Source organism: Petaurus breviceps, unplaced genomic scaffold (genome assembly GCF_028583685.1).
Source record: "Petaurus breviceps papuanus isolate PSGF00001 unplaced genomic scaffold, PetGlider_PUasm1.0 140, whole genome shotgun sequence".
Lineage (NCBI taxonomy): Eukaryota > Metazoa > Chordata > Mammalia > Diprotodontia > Petauridae > Petaurus > Petaurus breviceps.
Genome location: NW_027185698.1, coordinates 43,863,066 through 43,879,997, shown reverse-complemented (window position 1 = coordinate 43,879,997; position 16,932 = coordinate 43,863,066). Strand labels below are relative to the sequence as shown.

The 16,932-nt window shown below is 37.2% G+C and overlaps 1 protein-coding gene across 1 annotated transcript in view; it reads right to left on the bottom strand.

Annotated features, from left to right (window-relative positions):
* Positions 1–16,932, bottom strand: part of LOC138148362 (HAUS augmin-like complex subunit 3) — a 369,469-nt gene that overhangs the window by 41,541 nt on the left and 310,996 nt on the right. The gene's annotated exons all lie outside the window — the stretch shown is intronic.

Sequence of the window (16,932 nt, the reverse complement as noted above, 5' to 3'; positions counted from 1 at the left end):
TTCTAAAACATCAGGGCAGTTTTCTTTGAGAACTTCCTGGAGGATGCTTTCCAGGCTCTTACTTTGGTCATGGCTCTCAGGCAGTCCAATAATTTTTAAATTATCTCTCCTGGATCCATTTTCCAGGTCAGTGGTTTTTCCCATGAGATATTTCACATTGCCTTCTATTCTTTTATTTGTTTGGATCTGTTTAACAGCATCTTGATTTCTCATAAAGTCATTAGCTTCCATTTGCTCCAATCTAATTCTGAAGCAATGATTCTCCTCAGTGAGCTTTTGAGATTCTTTTTCCATCTGGCAAATTCAACTTTTTAAGGCATTCTTCTCCTCATTGCCTTTTTGAGCCTCCTTTGCCATTTGAGTCAGTCTGTTTTTTAAGGTATTATTTTCTTCAGTCAGGCTGTTGACTCTCATTTCATAATTTTCTTGCATTGTTCTCATTTCTCTTCCTAATTTTTCCTCCACTTCTCTTATCTGCTTCTTAAGGTCCTCTATGGCCTGTAACCAGCTTGTATTTTCCTTTGAAGCTTTTGGTGCAGGAGTTCCGACTTCACTGTTTTCCTCCTGTTCCATGCCTTGCTCCTTCTTATCCCCAAAATAGGAGTGTAATATTGGAATCTTCTGTCTGCTTTGTTTCCTTTGCCTGCTCATTTTGCCACTCAATGATTGACTTTTGGGCTTTTTGCCACAGTAGGACTCTGCCACCAGACAGGGGAGTTTTCGTCCCAAACGCTGGGGTTTTCTCAGCTGCCGGAGGTATTAGATGGGTGCCCGCTCTGAGGTCTCCACATGCTCTGGCAAGCTGGACACACACCCCAGGACCTCCACCCTAGACTGCAATCCAGATCCAAGCAGGTTAAAGCAAGAGCGATGACCCCTTAGACTGGTGCTTGATCCCCCTACACTCTGCAGGCCAGGAGCTGAAGCCACCAGGTGGCACTGACAGGCTGTGCTGGCGTCTCAGCAGTTTCTCGCTCCGGGAGTAAAAGCCACGCACTCCCACTTCCTGGGTCCCAAAGTCCAGACTGCACTGGCCTCTCACCTTGTCCTTCGCATCTATGTATTGATAAATCTGGAAACGGCCACAGCTGAACTGCTGCTGATCTGGAGTCCCTCTGGCTGGCGGCTGGTCAGGCCCGCCCTGGGGCTAAAGCCTCGGCGTGGGGCTGGGCTCGGCTCCCAGAGCGCTGCGCTGGCCGATTCCTGCCAGCCTGCCGGGCTGTCCTCAGTGGGAGTTTAGCTTCTCTGTGTCATTTTGTGGGTTCTGCAGCTCCAAAGTTTGTTTAGAGTCCCCTTTTTACATGGACTGGGGAGGGTGGAAGCCTGAGCCGCGGGAAGGTCGTGCTTCTACTCCGCCATCTTGGCTCCGCCCCCCCTAGACCAATATTCTTAAAGAATATTGATGTAAAATTTTAAAATAAAATACTAGCAAGATCATAGCCACATATCAGAAAGATTATATATTATGACTAGGTTGGATTTATACGAAAATACAGATTTTATTTGATATTAGGAAAACTATAAGCATAACTGACCATATTAATAACAAAATAAGAAAAATCATAATATATTAATAGACACAGAAAAAGATTTTTTACATCATAGGAATAAACAGAGCTCTCCTTAAAATGACAAGTAGTGTCTATCTGAAACTAAGAGTCAGCATTATCTATAATGGGGATAAGTTAGAGGCTTTTTCATTAAAAAACCAAGGGTAAAGCAAAGACTTCCATTATCATTATTGCTATTCAATATAGTGCTAGAATGTTAGCTATAGCAGTAAGCCAAAAAAAAAAAAAGAAATTGAAGAAATCAGCACAAGCAAGAAGGAATCAAAATCATCATTTTTTGTGGATGATATGATGGTTTACTTAGCATACACTACAGGGCAACTAAAAATTAATTGAAATAGTTAACAATTTCATCAAGGTTGCATGATATAAAATAAATCCACTCAATTCTGGCCTCAGATACTCAGCACCCACACAAAAATAACTGGCCGTGTAACCTTGAGCAAGTTACTTAACCCCGATTGCTTAAAAATTAAATAAATAAATAAATAAAATCCACTCAAATCATCAGCATTTCTGTATGTTACCAACAAAATCCAGCAGGAAGATTTAGAAAGAGAAATTCTATTTAGAATAGCTTTAGGAGTATAGAATACTTGAGAGTATACCTGCCAAAACACACACAAAATATATGAACACAACTATAAAACAATCTTTACAAAAATGACATTACTTAAGTTAATTTACTTACTCTCACCATCCTTGTACCGATCGCTTTCCAAGTCTTATTAATTTTACTTCCACAACATTTCTTGAATTCATCTCCCTCATTCTACTTAAACAACCAACACCCTAATTCAGGCAAATCATCCCTTCTTGTTCAGACAATTCATCAGCCTTCTAATCATCCTCCACACAATTGTCAGAGTTTCCTAAAGCATGGGTGTGATCACACTCAATAAAGTCCAGGGGCTCCTACTACCTCTAGGGTAAAACTGAAACTTCTCTTTTTTGACCTTTAGAGTTCTTCAAAACCAAGCCTCTTTCTATCTTCTCAGTCTTCCTATACATTAGCTTCCCTCTATGCATTTGAAGGTCTATCTAAACTGGACCACACAATGCTCTTTCCCCCTTGCCTTTGTATTGCTTGTCCCTCATGTCAGGACCGCACTACCCCTTTACCTATGCCTCTTAGAATCCCTGGTTTCCTTTAAGCCTTAGCTTTTGCCTTTCAGCACCTGGACTTTTGTGGTCCCTCTAACTGTTCATGTCTTCCTCTCTAAGGCAATCTTCCATCTACACTGTACTAATCTTGTATCTAGTCATTCACATATGGGGGGCAATTGGAAAGTGGAGGTGGCCCACAGAATACATGAACTGGGGCTTGGGTTATGTAAATCTTCAGGCTATTATGCTTTCTGTTATAATAGTTGACCAGGATTTTAATGTGTATGTCAACCATGAATATATAGGGAATTTGGTGGAAAATTTTGCAGGATGGTTTTCACCCCATCTTTAAGGTTTCCTTATCACAGTTAAATATTTGAAAGATGCCATTTTCTCCTCCATTTAAAATTTATGATTTATTTTTAAATTTTTAGTTCCAAATTCTCTCCCTTTCTTTCCTCCCCCACTCAGTGAGAAAGCAAGATATGCAATATCAATTATACATGTGAAATTATGCAAAATATTTCCATATTAGCCATGCAGCAAAAAAAGTAATTAAAGAAAATGAAAAAAAAAGTATGCTTCAATCTGCACTCACATTCCATCAGTTCTTTCTCTGGAGGTAGATAGCATTTTTCACCGTAAGTCCTTTGGAATTGTCTTAGATCACTGTATTGATCAGAATAGCTAAGTTATTCATGTTGTTACTGTGTATAGTATTCCCCTGGTTTTGCTCACTTCACTCTGAAGATGTCATTTAAAAAAAATATTTCCTCTGTGTGATACATGTCTGAATTGGATTGTTCAGCTTGAAGACAAGACTTGTGGCAACATGATGGTTCTCTTCAAGCATTTAAAGAGCTGTCATAAGGAAAAGGGATTTTTTTTTTTGGTTTGGCACCAGAGGACAGAACTAGGGGAAATGCAGAGAAGTTGCAAAGAGGCAGATTTTAGCTTGATGTAAGGGGAAAACTTCCTAATGATTTGAGCTCTCCAGGGATGGAACAAGTGGCCACAGGAGATGAACAGAGGCTGGAAATGGAGTAGAGAAATTGCTTTGCAGGTACAAGTTAGACTAGGTGATCCCTGAGGTCTGTTCCAACTTCTGTGAACTACAATATTAGGCATATCTAAATCATAGATTTTCCTGTTATGGTTCCAGACATTTCCCTAGCACCATAGCTGCTGTGTGTTGTCTCTGTTGTGGCTGCCTTGTTTCCCCACAAAGGTCTGCAGTTCACAATGGAAGGCTTCCAGCTAAGATGATCATGTGGCCAGGAGAGATAAAGATGCCGAAAACAGATCGATTTGCAAGATTCTCAGCACTTTTGAGTGCCTGCATCCTCATGGCATGCAGGGACCTGTTTTGCCTTTTCTCCTGGAAGCTCTGGACAATGCAGAATGCTGTAGAAATTTCCCAAATTGCATGTGAACTCCTTCAGGCCTACGTAATAGGAAAAGCCAACCTGCAGAGATATTGGATGTCAGACTACAATCTATTTTACATATATGCCATTGTTTTTTTCTCAGACATATCAGGTCATAACACTTAGAGCTAGAAGAGATATCAGAAGTTATCTAGAGTCCAACTATCTTATTTTGTAAATGGGGCAACTGATGCCTAGAAAGAAGTTAAACAGCTTATTATACAGTATCATACAGTGGAAAGGATGTTGGGTTCAGAGTTAGCAAACTTGGTTCAGATCTCTGTCCTGACCCTTGTTAGCCATGTGACTTTGGCCAGGTCACCTCATCTATCAATTAGGGGCTGCATCACATGGATCCTAAGGGCCCTTCTAGTTCTTAGATCTAGGATTCTAGGACATAGGTCATAAGCAGCAGAACCTGGTGGGATTCGAACCCAGGACCTCAGACTCAGATTTTGCTCTTTCCATTATAGCATACAACCAAGCACAGAAGGCACAGCAGCTGCTGAACTTAAGCACAGGTAATTCTCACAGGGAAGTAAAAACTGTTGTATTTTTAGTTTTATGAAGATTTTATCAAGTTGATTTTCATTCTCATCTTCAATGAGTAAACTCATTTGTTTTTTATGAAGAAAGGAAAATTCTGTTCCCTGGGTTTAAAAAAAGATTTCCTGGGGGCGGTCAGGTAGCACAGCGAGTAAGAGCACCAGCCCCAGTGTCGGGATGACCTGGGATTGAATCCAGGCTCAGATACTTAGCACCACACCCAGAAATAACTGGCCATGTAACCTTGAGTAAGTTACTTAACCCCAATTGCTTAAAAAAAATTAAAAACAAAAGATTTCTTTTATATTCTATTCTTTCAGTGATGACTGATTAGAAAAAGACATTTTATTTTTCACTTAAGGTATAGTTGAGTCTCAATCATTCACAATTATAGAAGGGAATTTAATGCAGATAATGCTTGGTGGAAATCACCTGACTCTAAGGTTCCTTCTGGCAGTGAGTGCTGGATTTGATATCAGAGGACCTGGGTTTGAATCCCAGCTCGACAACTATGTAGACCTGGGTGACCTTGGGCAATCCCTTTGTTGCTTAAATTCTCTGGGTCTCAGTTTTCTCATCTGTAAAATGAGAGACAAGATTATCTCTAAGATTCCCTTGCAGCTCTAAATCCTTTGAGATGCTAGGAAACTCTAAAATATGGTCGAATTTTAAAATGTTTAATAATAACTATTTGGAAGAGAAGCTCAAATGTATATAAACACATCTATGAATTGAAAAACATTCATTTAGTGAGTTTCTTTCATCATTACAATCTATGTTAACTAAGAAATGGGGGCAAGGAACATCCCCAGAGTCAAATGTCACAAATAGTCATTCTCTGGTGGTTAAAATATCACTCTTCTATCTCTGTTCAAGGAGGAGATTAGGTTAGAGAGTTTGAGTATATAACTTTCAGGCATTTCCCCCTCTTTGCAAAGGAGAATGAAACATTTGGACATTTGCCATCTCTTCATCTCAGAGTTTTTGTGGATTTCCAAGAGTTCACACTTAGTTCTGTTTAATCCCATTCCACATCTGGGGTCCTTAATCGACATGGGCAGTTCAGTGGAAAGAGCCCTGGGCTTGGAGTTACAGGACCACAGTTTGAGTTCTGGCTCTGCTCTCTCCTTGTAAAAGGCTGGCCAAGCAAGTTCCTTCCCACCTTTTAGGCCTCTGTTTCCTCCTCTGGAAAATGTGGGGTCAGGCTCAGGGATTTCTGGGGTCCCTTTCAGCTCTAGACACGAGGCTCTCATGGTGAGACCTCAGCCAGTTCCCTCACAGAGATTAGTCAGTTTATCATTAGTTTTATAGGTCAAGACCCAGCTATCAAGCACTTCCAGATGAAGAAAGTCATGAGAAGATTTAAGCCACAGGCTGAGGATTTGTCTAAAAGTGCCCTAGCAAAGTCGACACTAATTAGGGACTTGTCTTCACGGATGGAAAATTTCCAGCCATGCAATTAGAATCATCTGAATGTAAAATGAAATTTCCAATAAGTCCAAGGTTCCCAGTGAATCTTATCTGTTAAAGTGAAAGTGATCCCCAGCATCTCACCAGCCTCAGGGCTGAGATTTTCAGCTTAAGTAAAGTCTAAGCCTCCAACACAACTTGCTAAGATTTCATTTCAGCTCTATTCTGGAAACATTACTCATTGCAACTAGGTCATAAGAAGCCCAGCTGGGCATCCAGAGAGTTTCACAGTGGTGTCATTTTGACAAGATGGAGCAGATATTTGGGAGGCATAGAAATCATTGACCCCGTAATCAGAAGGTCAAGGTGTGAATCTCAATTCAGCCACTTTCTTGTAGTTGGTAAACTGGACAAGTCAATGCTTAGTTTTCTCATCTGTAAAATGAGTAGATTCAAATAGAAACCCTTGAGGGTCCCTTCCAGCTCCAAACTGATGGTCTTACAATCCCATGACTAGAGGATCATCAATTTTTCTTGCAGCTTGTACAGTTGGGGATTCTCAAAAGTTGGTATTCCTTTGCATTTGGCGTGTAATGGTGGATCAGATTATATCTTTGCTCTATCACCACAGAGTGCTATTAGATGGGTTTTTCACTATGGCCTTGTGCACCATTCAAGTTAATAACTTAGGTTACAGGCATGCTTAAAATACCATGGGATTCAGATCTGTAAGGCAGCAGTGTCACACTGAAATAGAAATGGATTCCTGAGGGCTGCCTATTGACTTAGAAAACCATAAATTAAATAAATATCACTGAATAATTAGTGATTATTGTTAATGATTGAATGATCATTGTTGAATTAAATCGTACTGTATTTTTATTTTTGTTAACCATTTCCCAATTATATTTTATTCTGATACACACTTGACACCTCTACTGTAAGAGAACTTAAAGAGCATCTTATCTAATGATATCTCATTTTACAGGTAAAGAAACTGAGGCTCAGAAAGGGATAACCTAACTGGTAACAAGGAGGAGTTAAAAGGAAAATTCTTTGTTTGGGCTTTTGCCTGGATTAACAATGCAAAACTCAGGAAAAAGAGAATTAAAAGTTTATTAAAATCTGTCAAGTTAGCAACACGTTGATGGGTTGATCACTAGAAATCAACAAGTGATTTAAGATGGAGCCAGTTTTTATTGATAGCTTTTGTAATGAGATAAAGATAATTTAGATAGGTTCATGTCAGCAAATGGGGATGGATCATTGCATCTCAGGGGCGGTGACGTGGCACAGTGGATAGAGTGCCCCGTCTAGAGTCAGGGAGACCTGAGTTCAAATTCAGCTTCAGACACTTACTATCTGTGTGACCCTCAGCAAGTCACTTAACACTGTTTTCCTCAGTTTCCTCATCTGTAAAATGAGCTGGAGAAGGAAATGGCAAACCACTCCAGTATCTTTGCCTAGAAAACCCCAAATGGGGTTACGAATAGTCAGACACAACTGAAATGAATGAACAATAACGCATCTCAGCTCTTCCCCAAGTTAGCAGGTACATGATGTTTAACGAGTGGGGGTACACCCTCCTGATGTCAGGGTCCTCTTTGAGAACGAAGGACAAACAACAAACAAATATGCTGAATACAGGTAATACAAAAGCTGCAGACTGGGTGATGCTTTCCCCGTCAGACTCTCTCTCAACAGAACCTGGGTCACTGAATCAGCATAATTTTCAATAATTCCTCCATTTAGTACTAACCATATATATGGAAACGACTAAACAACAAAACAAAAAATACATATGGTTCAGTACCATATTCATTTTTATAATATTCCTATCAAGATGACTGTGGTAGATCAGAACCTAATGCAAAAAAAATTTGTTATTTGGCACTAAGGCAGGAAAAACATGCTAGGAAATGCATGGATGAAAACTCGAGTCAAAAATTCAGGTTTCAGAAATTTATTAACTGTGTGATTTCATCTCTGTCTACCTCAGTTTCCTGATCTGTAATGGGGAAAATAAAATAATAGCATCCACCTCCCAGGGTTGTTGTAAGAATCACAAGTGTAAAGTACTTACTTTTCTAAAAATTTAATTTATTGTTTTTTGTTATATTTTAAGTTCCGAACTGTCTCCCTTCCAACCCTCACTAGAGAAAGCCATCATCTGACACAGATTATATCTATATCTATATACACATGCACATATATAAACACATATATACTCTATCATTTCTTTCTCTAGAAGTAGATAGCATCATCCTTTATAATTGATTTGAGTATTTATAATACTTATAATAACTTAGTTGTTCAGTTATTCTAACAATATTGTTGTTATTGTATACTATGTTCTCTTGACTGTTCATTTTACTCTTCATTATTTCATGCATGTCTTTCCATGTTTTTCTAAAATCAACCTGTTCATAATTTCTTACAACCGAATAATATTCTATCAAAATCACATACTACAACTTGTTTAGCCATTCCCTAATTGATGGGCTTTCCCTCAATTTCCAATTCCTTGCTGCCACAAAGAGAGCTGCTATAAATATTTTCGGATATAATAGGTTCTTTTCTTTTCACCCTGGATCACCTTGGGAAACAGACCTAATAGCGGTCTTGCTGGGTCAAAGGGTATACGCAGTTTTATAACTCTTTGGGCATAATTCTAGACTTCTCTCCAATATTGTTGGATCAATTTACAAGTACATCAATAGGGCATTAGTGTCTCAATTTTTCCATATCTTCTCCAATATTTGTAACTTTTTTCCTTCTATCATTTTAGCCAATCTGATAGGTGTGAGATATCTCAAAGTTGTATTAACTTGCATTTCTCTAATCAATTTATCAATCTAATCATTTAGAGCATTTTTATATGACCATATATAGCTTTGATTTCTTTATCCAAAAATTGCCTATTCATATCCTTTGACTATTTATCAGTTGGGGAATGACTCATATTCTTATATATTTGACAAAGTTCTCTCTATATTTGAGATATGAAACCTTTATCCAAGACACTGTCTATAAATTCCCCCCCCCCCCGCAATTTTCTGCTTTTCTTCTAATCTTGGCTACATTGGTTTTATTTTAATTTAATGTAAACAAAATTGTCCATTTTACATCTCATAATGCCCTCTATATCTTGCTTTTTATACATTTTTCTCCTGTTCCTGTCTAATAGGTAATATGTTCCATGTTCTTCTATTTACTTCATTTTGACCTTTTCTTGGTAAATGATTTTAAGATACTAGCCTATACCAAATTTCTGCTAGACTGCTTTCTAGTTTCTCCAATAATTTTTTTTTTACCAAATAATGAATTCCTATCCCACAAGCTTAAATCTTTATATTTGTCAAACACAATGCTACTATAATAATTTACTACTGTGTATTGTATGTCTACTCTGTTCCACTGACCCACCTTTCTATTTCTTAGACAGTAGCAGATAGTTTTGATAATTACTGCCTTATAATACAATTTAAATTCTGGCACTGCTTATTCTTCCAAATGAATTTTGTTATTATTTTTCTAGTTCAATAAAATAATTTTTTTGTAATTTAATTGGGATGGCATTGAATAAATAGATTAGTTTAGGTAGAATTGTCATTTTTATCATCTTGGGTCTGCCCATCCATAAACAATTAATATTTTTCCATTTAGATCTGACTTTATTTGTATAAAAAGTGTTTTATAATTATGGTCATGTAGTTTCTGAGTTTTTCTGGGCAGGTATATCCCAGGTACTTTATGCTGTCTACAATTATTTTAAATGGGTTATCTCTTATTATCTCTTCTTGCAGGGTCTTGTTGGGTGACAGATAGAAATGCTGATGATTCATGTGGGTTTATTTTATATCCTGCTACATTGCTGACATTATTAATTGTCTCTACTAGCTTTTTATTTGAATCAGATCTTCCAAGTATATCATCCTATCATCGGCAAAAAGAGATAGTTTTATTACTTCATTGCCTGATTCCCTTAATTTCTATTTCTTCTCTTATTGCTACTGCTATACTTTCTAAAATACAATAATGAATAATATTGATGATAATGGGCATCCTTGTTTCACTCCCGATTTTACTGCAAAGGCTTCCAGCTTATCCCCATTACAACTAATGCTTGCTGATGGTTTTAGGTAGATGCTTCTTATTATTGTTAAGGAAAAACCATTTATAGCTATGCTTTCAAGTGTTTTTTTTTTTAAACAAGAAGGTGTCATATTATATCAAAAGCTTTTTCTGCATCTATTAATATAACTATATGATTTTTATTACTTTTGTTATTGATATAATCAAACATGTTAATAGTTTTCCTTATGTTAAACCATACCTGCACTCCTGGTATAAATCCCACTTGGTCACTTTGTGATATATTGTTATAGTCACCTAGCTAGTATTTTATTTAGAATTTTTGTATCCATATTCATTAGTGAAATTGATCTAATTTTCTTTTTTCTGTTTTTGCTCTTCCTGGTTTAGGTATCAGCACAATATTTGTCTCATAAAAGAAGTTATTAGGACTCCTTTGTCTATTACTCCAAATAACTTATTTAATATTTAATAATTTAAATGTATGGTAGAACTTACCTATTAATACATCAGATCCTAATGTTTTATTCCTAAGGAAGCTTATTTATGACCTGTACAATTTCTTTTTTTTTTAGTTATTTATTTTAATTCTGATTCACATCATTCATTTCCACCAGATTTTGAGTTACAGATTTTCTCCCCATTTTCCCCCTACCCAACGCCCCAAAATAGCAGTCCCACAGGATATCCCCTCCTCCAATCTGCTCTGTCCCATATTTTCTCCCATACCCCTTTTGACTTTTCCAGTAGGGCATGGTGGATCTCTATGCCCCAGTGCCTGTATATCTTATTTCCCAATTACATGTAAAATAGTATTAATAATAGTATATATATATATATGTTTATACACACACACACACACACACACACATATATATATATATATATTTGAGTATTTGATTTTAAAACTTTGAATTCCAAATTCATTCCCTTCCTCCCTCGTCACCCACTCTTACTGGGAAGATTAGCAGTTCAGTATAGGTTGTACATGTGTAGCTAATGCAAAACATTAATATAGAAGATATATTGTAAAAGACTGACTATATTTCCCTCCCCCCTATCCCACCTCCCACTTGTTCTATTCTCTACTTTGATCCCGTCCCTTTTCAAAAGTGGGTGCTTCCAACTTCCCTCCCCCCCAGGCTGCCCTCCCTCCCATCATACCTCCTGTCATCCTCTTCCCCCTTACTCTCCTGTAGTGTGAGACATCCTATTTAGTATCTATTTCATTCCCTCCCCAAGCCAAATTCAATGAGAATAAGGTTGACCCATTCCCTTTTGCATTCCTATTCTTCCCCTCCATTGTAACCATTTTCCCTTGCCTCTTCTATATGAGATAGTTTACCCCATTCTGTCTCTCCCCATCTCCTCTCATTATATTCCTCTCTCACCTCTTAATTTCACCTTTTAAGTATCATCCCTTCCTATTAAATTGGTCCTGTGCCCTCTATCTATGTATACCTGTAAACATATATACACACATTCACATATGTATTCATGTGCCCATATACCCTCATATACAGACATATATATATATACATATATATATATATATATATTTCTATTCCCTTCAACTATTTTCATACTGAGAAAAGTTTCATAAGTTACAATTATTGTTTTTCCATGTAGGAATGTGAATAGTTTGACTTTGATAAGTTCCTTATGATTTCTTTTCCCTGTTTACATTCTCATGCTTCTTGTATCTGAACGTCAAATTTTCTGTTCAACTCTGTTTTTTTCAGCAAGAATGCTTGAAAGTTCTCTATTCCACTGAATGACCAATTTTCCTCTGAAACATGATACTCAGTTTTGCTGGGTAGGTGATTCTTGGTTTTAATCCCAGCTCCTTTGACCTCCGGAATATCATATTCCAAGCCCTTCGATCACTCAGTGTAGAAGCTGCCAGATCCTGGGTTATCCTGATTGTATTTCTACAATATTCAAATTGTTTCTTCCTGGCTGCTTGTAATATTCCCTCCTTAATCTGGGAATTCCAGAACCTGGCTATAATGTTCCTAGAAGTTTTCTTTTTAGGATCTTTTTCAGGAGGTGATCGGTGGATTCTTTCAACCTCTATTTTGCCCTCTGGTTCTAAAACATCAGGGCAGTTTTCTTTGAGAACTTCCTGGAGGATGATTTCTAGATTCTTACTTTGATCATGGCTTTCAGGTAGTCTAATAATTTTTAAATTATCTCTCCTGGATCCATTTTCCAGCTCAGTGGTTTTTCCCATGAGATATTTCACATTGCCTTCTATTCTCTCATTTGTTTGGATCTGTTTAACAGCATCTTGATTTCTCATAAAGTCATTAGCTTCCATTTGCTCTAATCTAATTCTGAAGCAATGATTCTCCTCAATGAGCTTTTGAGATTCTTTTTCCATCTGGCAAATTTGGCTTTTTAAGGCATTCTTCTCTTCATTGCCTTTTTGAGCCTCTTTTGCCATTTGAGTTAGTCTATTTTTTAAAGTGTGATTTTCCTCAGTCAGGCTTTTGACTCTCATTTCACAATTTTCTTGCATCATTCTCATTTCTCTTCCTAATTTTTCCTCCACTTCTCTTATCTGCTTCTTAAGGTCCTCTATAGCCTATGTAACCAGCTTGTATTTTCCTTTGAAGCTTTTGGTGCAGGAGTTCTGACTTCACTGTCTTCCTTCTGTTCCATGCTTTGCTCCTTTTTGTCCCCCCAAATAGGAGTCTACTATTGGAATCTTCTTGTTTGCTTTGTTTCCTTTGCCTGGTCATGTTGCCCCTCAGTCACTTGACCCCTGGTCTTTTTGCCACAGTAGGACTCTGCCACCAGACAGGGAGCTTTCATCCCAAATGCTGGGGTTTTCTCAGCTGCCAGAGGTATTAGATGGGTGCACTCTCTGAGGCCTCCACAAGCTCTGGCTAGCTGGACACACACCCCAGGACCTCCACCCTAGACTGCAATCCAGATCCAAGCAGGTTAAAGCAAGAGCGATTACCCCTCAAACTGGTGCTTGGTCCCCCTACACTCTGCAGGCCAGGAGCTGAAGCTGCCACATGGCACTGGCTGGCTGTGCCAGGCATCTCAGCAGCTTCTCGCCTCGGGGGCAAAAGCCGATACACTCCCACTTAATGGGTCCCAAATTCCAGACTGCACTGACCTGTCACTTTGTCCTTTGCATCTATGTGTTGATAATTCTGGAAACAGCCACAGCTGCTGCTGATCTGGTGTCCCTCCGGCCAGTGGCTGGTCAGACTCACCCGGGGGCTTAGACCTCCACCTCTGGCTCATGTGGGCCTGGGCTCAGCATCCAGAGCACTGTGCTGGTTGATTCCTTGCAGACTGCCAGGCTGTCCTCAGTGGGAGGTTAGCTTCTCTGTGTCATTTTGTGGTTTTTGAAGCTCCAAAGTTTGTTCAGAGTCCCCTTTTTACACTGATTGAGGAAGGTGGAAGCCTGAGCCGCTCAGAGGTCCTGCTTCTACTCCGCCATCTTGACTCTGCCCCTCCAATTTCTTTTTCTAAAACAGGTTTATCAAGGCAGCTAGGTAGTGCAGTGAATAGAGCACTGGCCTTGGAGTCAGGAGGACTTGAGTTCAAATCCGGCCTCAGACACTTAACACTTACTAGCTGTGTGACCTTGGGCAAGTCAATTAACCCCAATTGCCCAGCCTTCCCCCCTCCAAAAACACACAAACAAACCAGGTTTATTTAGATGTTCTATTTCTTCTTCTGTTAATATAGGCAATTTATATTTATATTTTTTTTTGGAGGGGGGAGGGAAAGGCAATTAGGGTTAAGTGACTTGCCCAAGGTCACATGGCTAGTGCATGTTAAGTGTCTAATGCCGGATTTGAACTCAGGTCCTCCTGACTCCAGGGCCAGTGCTCTATTCACTGCACCACCTAGCCGCTCCCTGCCATTTATATTTTTGTAAGTATTTTTTCCATTTCACTTAAATTGTTAAATTTATTGGCATATAATTGGGCAAAATAACTTAATAACTGCTTTGATTTCATCTTCATTAGTTGTATTGTCGATATTAGTGACTTGGTTTACCTCTCTCTTTTTAAAATCATATTAACCAATATTCTTTTTTTTGTTTTTTTTTTAATAAAAGAACTCCTAGTTTTATTTAGTAATTCAATGGTTTTTTACATTCAGTTTTATTAATCTTCCCTTTAACTTTTAGGATGTCCAATTTGGTGTTTAATTGGGAATTTTTAATTTGTTCTTTTTCTAGTTTTTTAAATTGCATTCTCAATTCATTGATTGTTCTTTCCATATTTTATTGAGATAAGCATTTAGAAATATAAATTTTCATCTGACTACTGCTTTTGCTGCATCCCAATATGTTGTCTCATTATAATTCTCTTTAAAAAATTATTTGTTGTTTCTATGACTTGTTCTTTACCCCCCTTCCATTCTTTAAGATTAGGTAATTTAGTTTCCAATTAATTTTTAATCTATGTTTCCATAATGCTTTATTAAATATAATTTTTATTGCATTATGATATGAAAAGGATGCATTTAAAATTTCTGCTTTTCTATTTAACTGTGAAGTTTTCATGTACTAATATGTGATCATTTTTGTAAAGGTACCCTGTACCACTGAGATAAAGATATATTCCTTTCAATTCCTATTCAATTCTCTCCAGATGTCTATCATATCTAACTTATCTAAGATTCTATTCATCTCCTTGACCTCTTTCTTATTAATTTTTTGGCTATATTTATCTAGTTCTCTAAGGGAAATTTGGTTGAAGTCCCCCACTATTATAGTTTTGCTATCTATCTCCATCTTTAATTCATTAAACTTTTTCTTAAAATTTGGATGCTATATAGTGCATATAGGTTTAGTATTGATATTACTTCATCATTTATGGTACCTTTTATCATAATTTAGTTTCCCTGTTTATTTCTTTTAATTAAATTTATTTTAGCTTTAACTTTGTCTGAGATCATGATGGCTACCCCTGGTTTGTTGTTGTTGTTGTTGTTTGATATCAACTGAAACATAGTAAATCCTCCAATCTTTATTTCTACTCTCTGTATCTCTTATTTTTAGATGTGTTTCTTGTAAACAACATATTTTTGGATTCTGGTTTTTAATCCATTCTGCTATCTTTTTCCATTTTATAGGTGAGTTCATTTCATTCACATCCAAAGTTATAATGACCAGTTATTTATTTTCCTCTATTCTATTTTCCTCACTGTTTATCTTTCTTTTCTGCTCTTTTTTTTTTTTTTTTCCTTTTTGGGGGCAATTGGGATTAAGTAACTTGCCCAAGGTTACAAGGCTAGTTTTTTGTGTGTGGGTGTTAAGTGTCTGGGGCTGGAACTGAACTCAGGTCCTCCTGACTCTAGGGCCAACGCTTTACTCACTGCACCACCTAGCTGCCCCCCTTTCTCACTCTTTTTACCCTATCCTTCCTCAGGTATCTAATTTATTTCTGACTACTGTCTCCCTAATTTGCATCCCTTCTAAGAATTACTCCCTTAGCCTCTCCCCTTACCCTCCTATTTCTTTGTAAGTTAAGAAGACTTTTATACCCTTCTAGATGTAATATGATAATCTCTTTAACCAAGTTCTGATGAAAATAAGGTTTTAGTACCACCAGTCCTACATCCCCTCCTGCTCTCCACTGTAACAGTTCTTTCATTCATGCCTTATTTATAATAAGATAATTGCTCCATTTTACCTCTCCCTAACCAATTTTACTTTTTAGGATCATCCCATAATACTCAACTCAACCTCAAGATTTCTATCTGTGCATGTTCTTTCAAGCTACTCTAGTAATGACAACAATTTTTTTTCCTTTTTTTATTTAGTATTACTGCCATTACCCTCTTACTCCTTCCAATTTCCCTCCCCAATAAAAGTCCTCCTTTGTAACAAAAAAGTATGCTCATGCAAGACAGTCACATATTGATCATTTCTGAAAATGTATGTCTTATTCTATATCTCCAATCTACCACCTTTCACCATAATGTTAAATTTAATATACAATTTTTTAAAATTGTACATGAATTCAGAGTTGATATTTGTTAAGTTCATAGTAAAAATTATGTTTAATTAAAAACTTAAAAGGCCTATAAATCATATCAGAGAATCCTACAAGTGAACGTTTAAGATTCCTTGTGACATTACAATATTCCAACATACTTGCAATCTCATTGACACGGGTACTCTCGCCAATTTTGCAATCCACCTAAAAAATTTGGAACCTTTTAAAAATTATTTTGACATTTTGAGGATATCAGTGTAATACAATAGACTGTCAGTTATTTCTTGTTCTTTTTACATGACAAGCCCATCTTATTCAGTCATATATTTCTTTGATGATATCTGTTACACTGCTTTCCCAGCATAATTCTTTGTAAAGTATTTCTGCCCATGTGTGTCTACATACACCTCCTTTGTTACCCTTTGGGTGACCCTTAAGTTATTTTGGAGACTGTAGTGTTAATGATAACATTCTTAAGAGTTACATATAATGTTTTCCTATATAAGAAGTAAAGAGCTTGACATTATTAAATCTCTTATAACTGGTTTTTCACGTTTACCTTCTTATGTTTCTCCTGATTCTTGTAGGTCAAATCTTCCATTCAGTTCTGGTCTTTTCCTTATGAATACCTGAAAGTTCTTTAATTTATTAAATATCCATTTTTTTTCCTCATGCAGGATTTCACTCAGTTTTACTTGGTAAATTATTGGTTGCAAAACCTTTGCTCTTCAGAATATCATGTTCCATACCCTTTGGTCTTTTAATGCAGAAGTTGGTAAATCTCATATTATTCTGATTGTA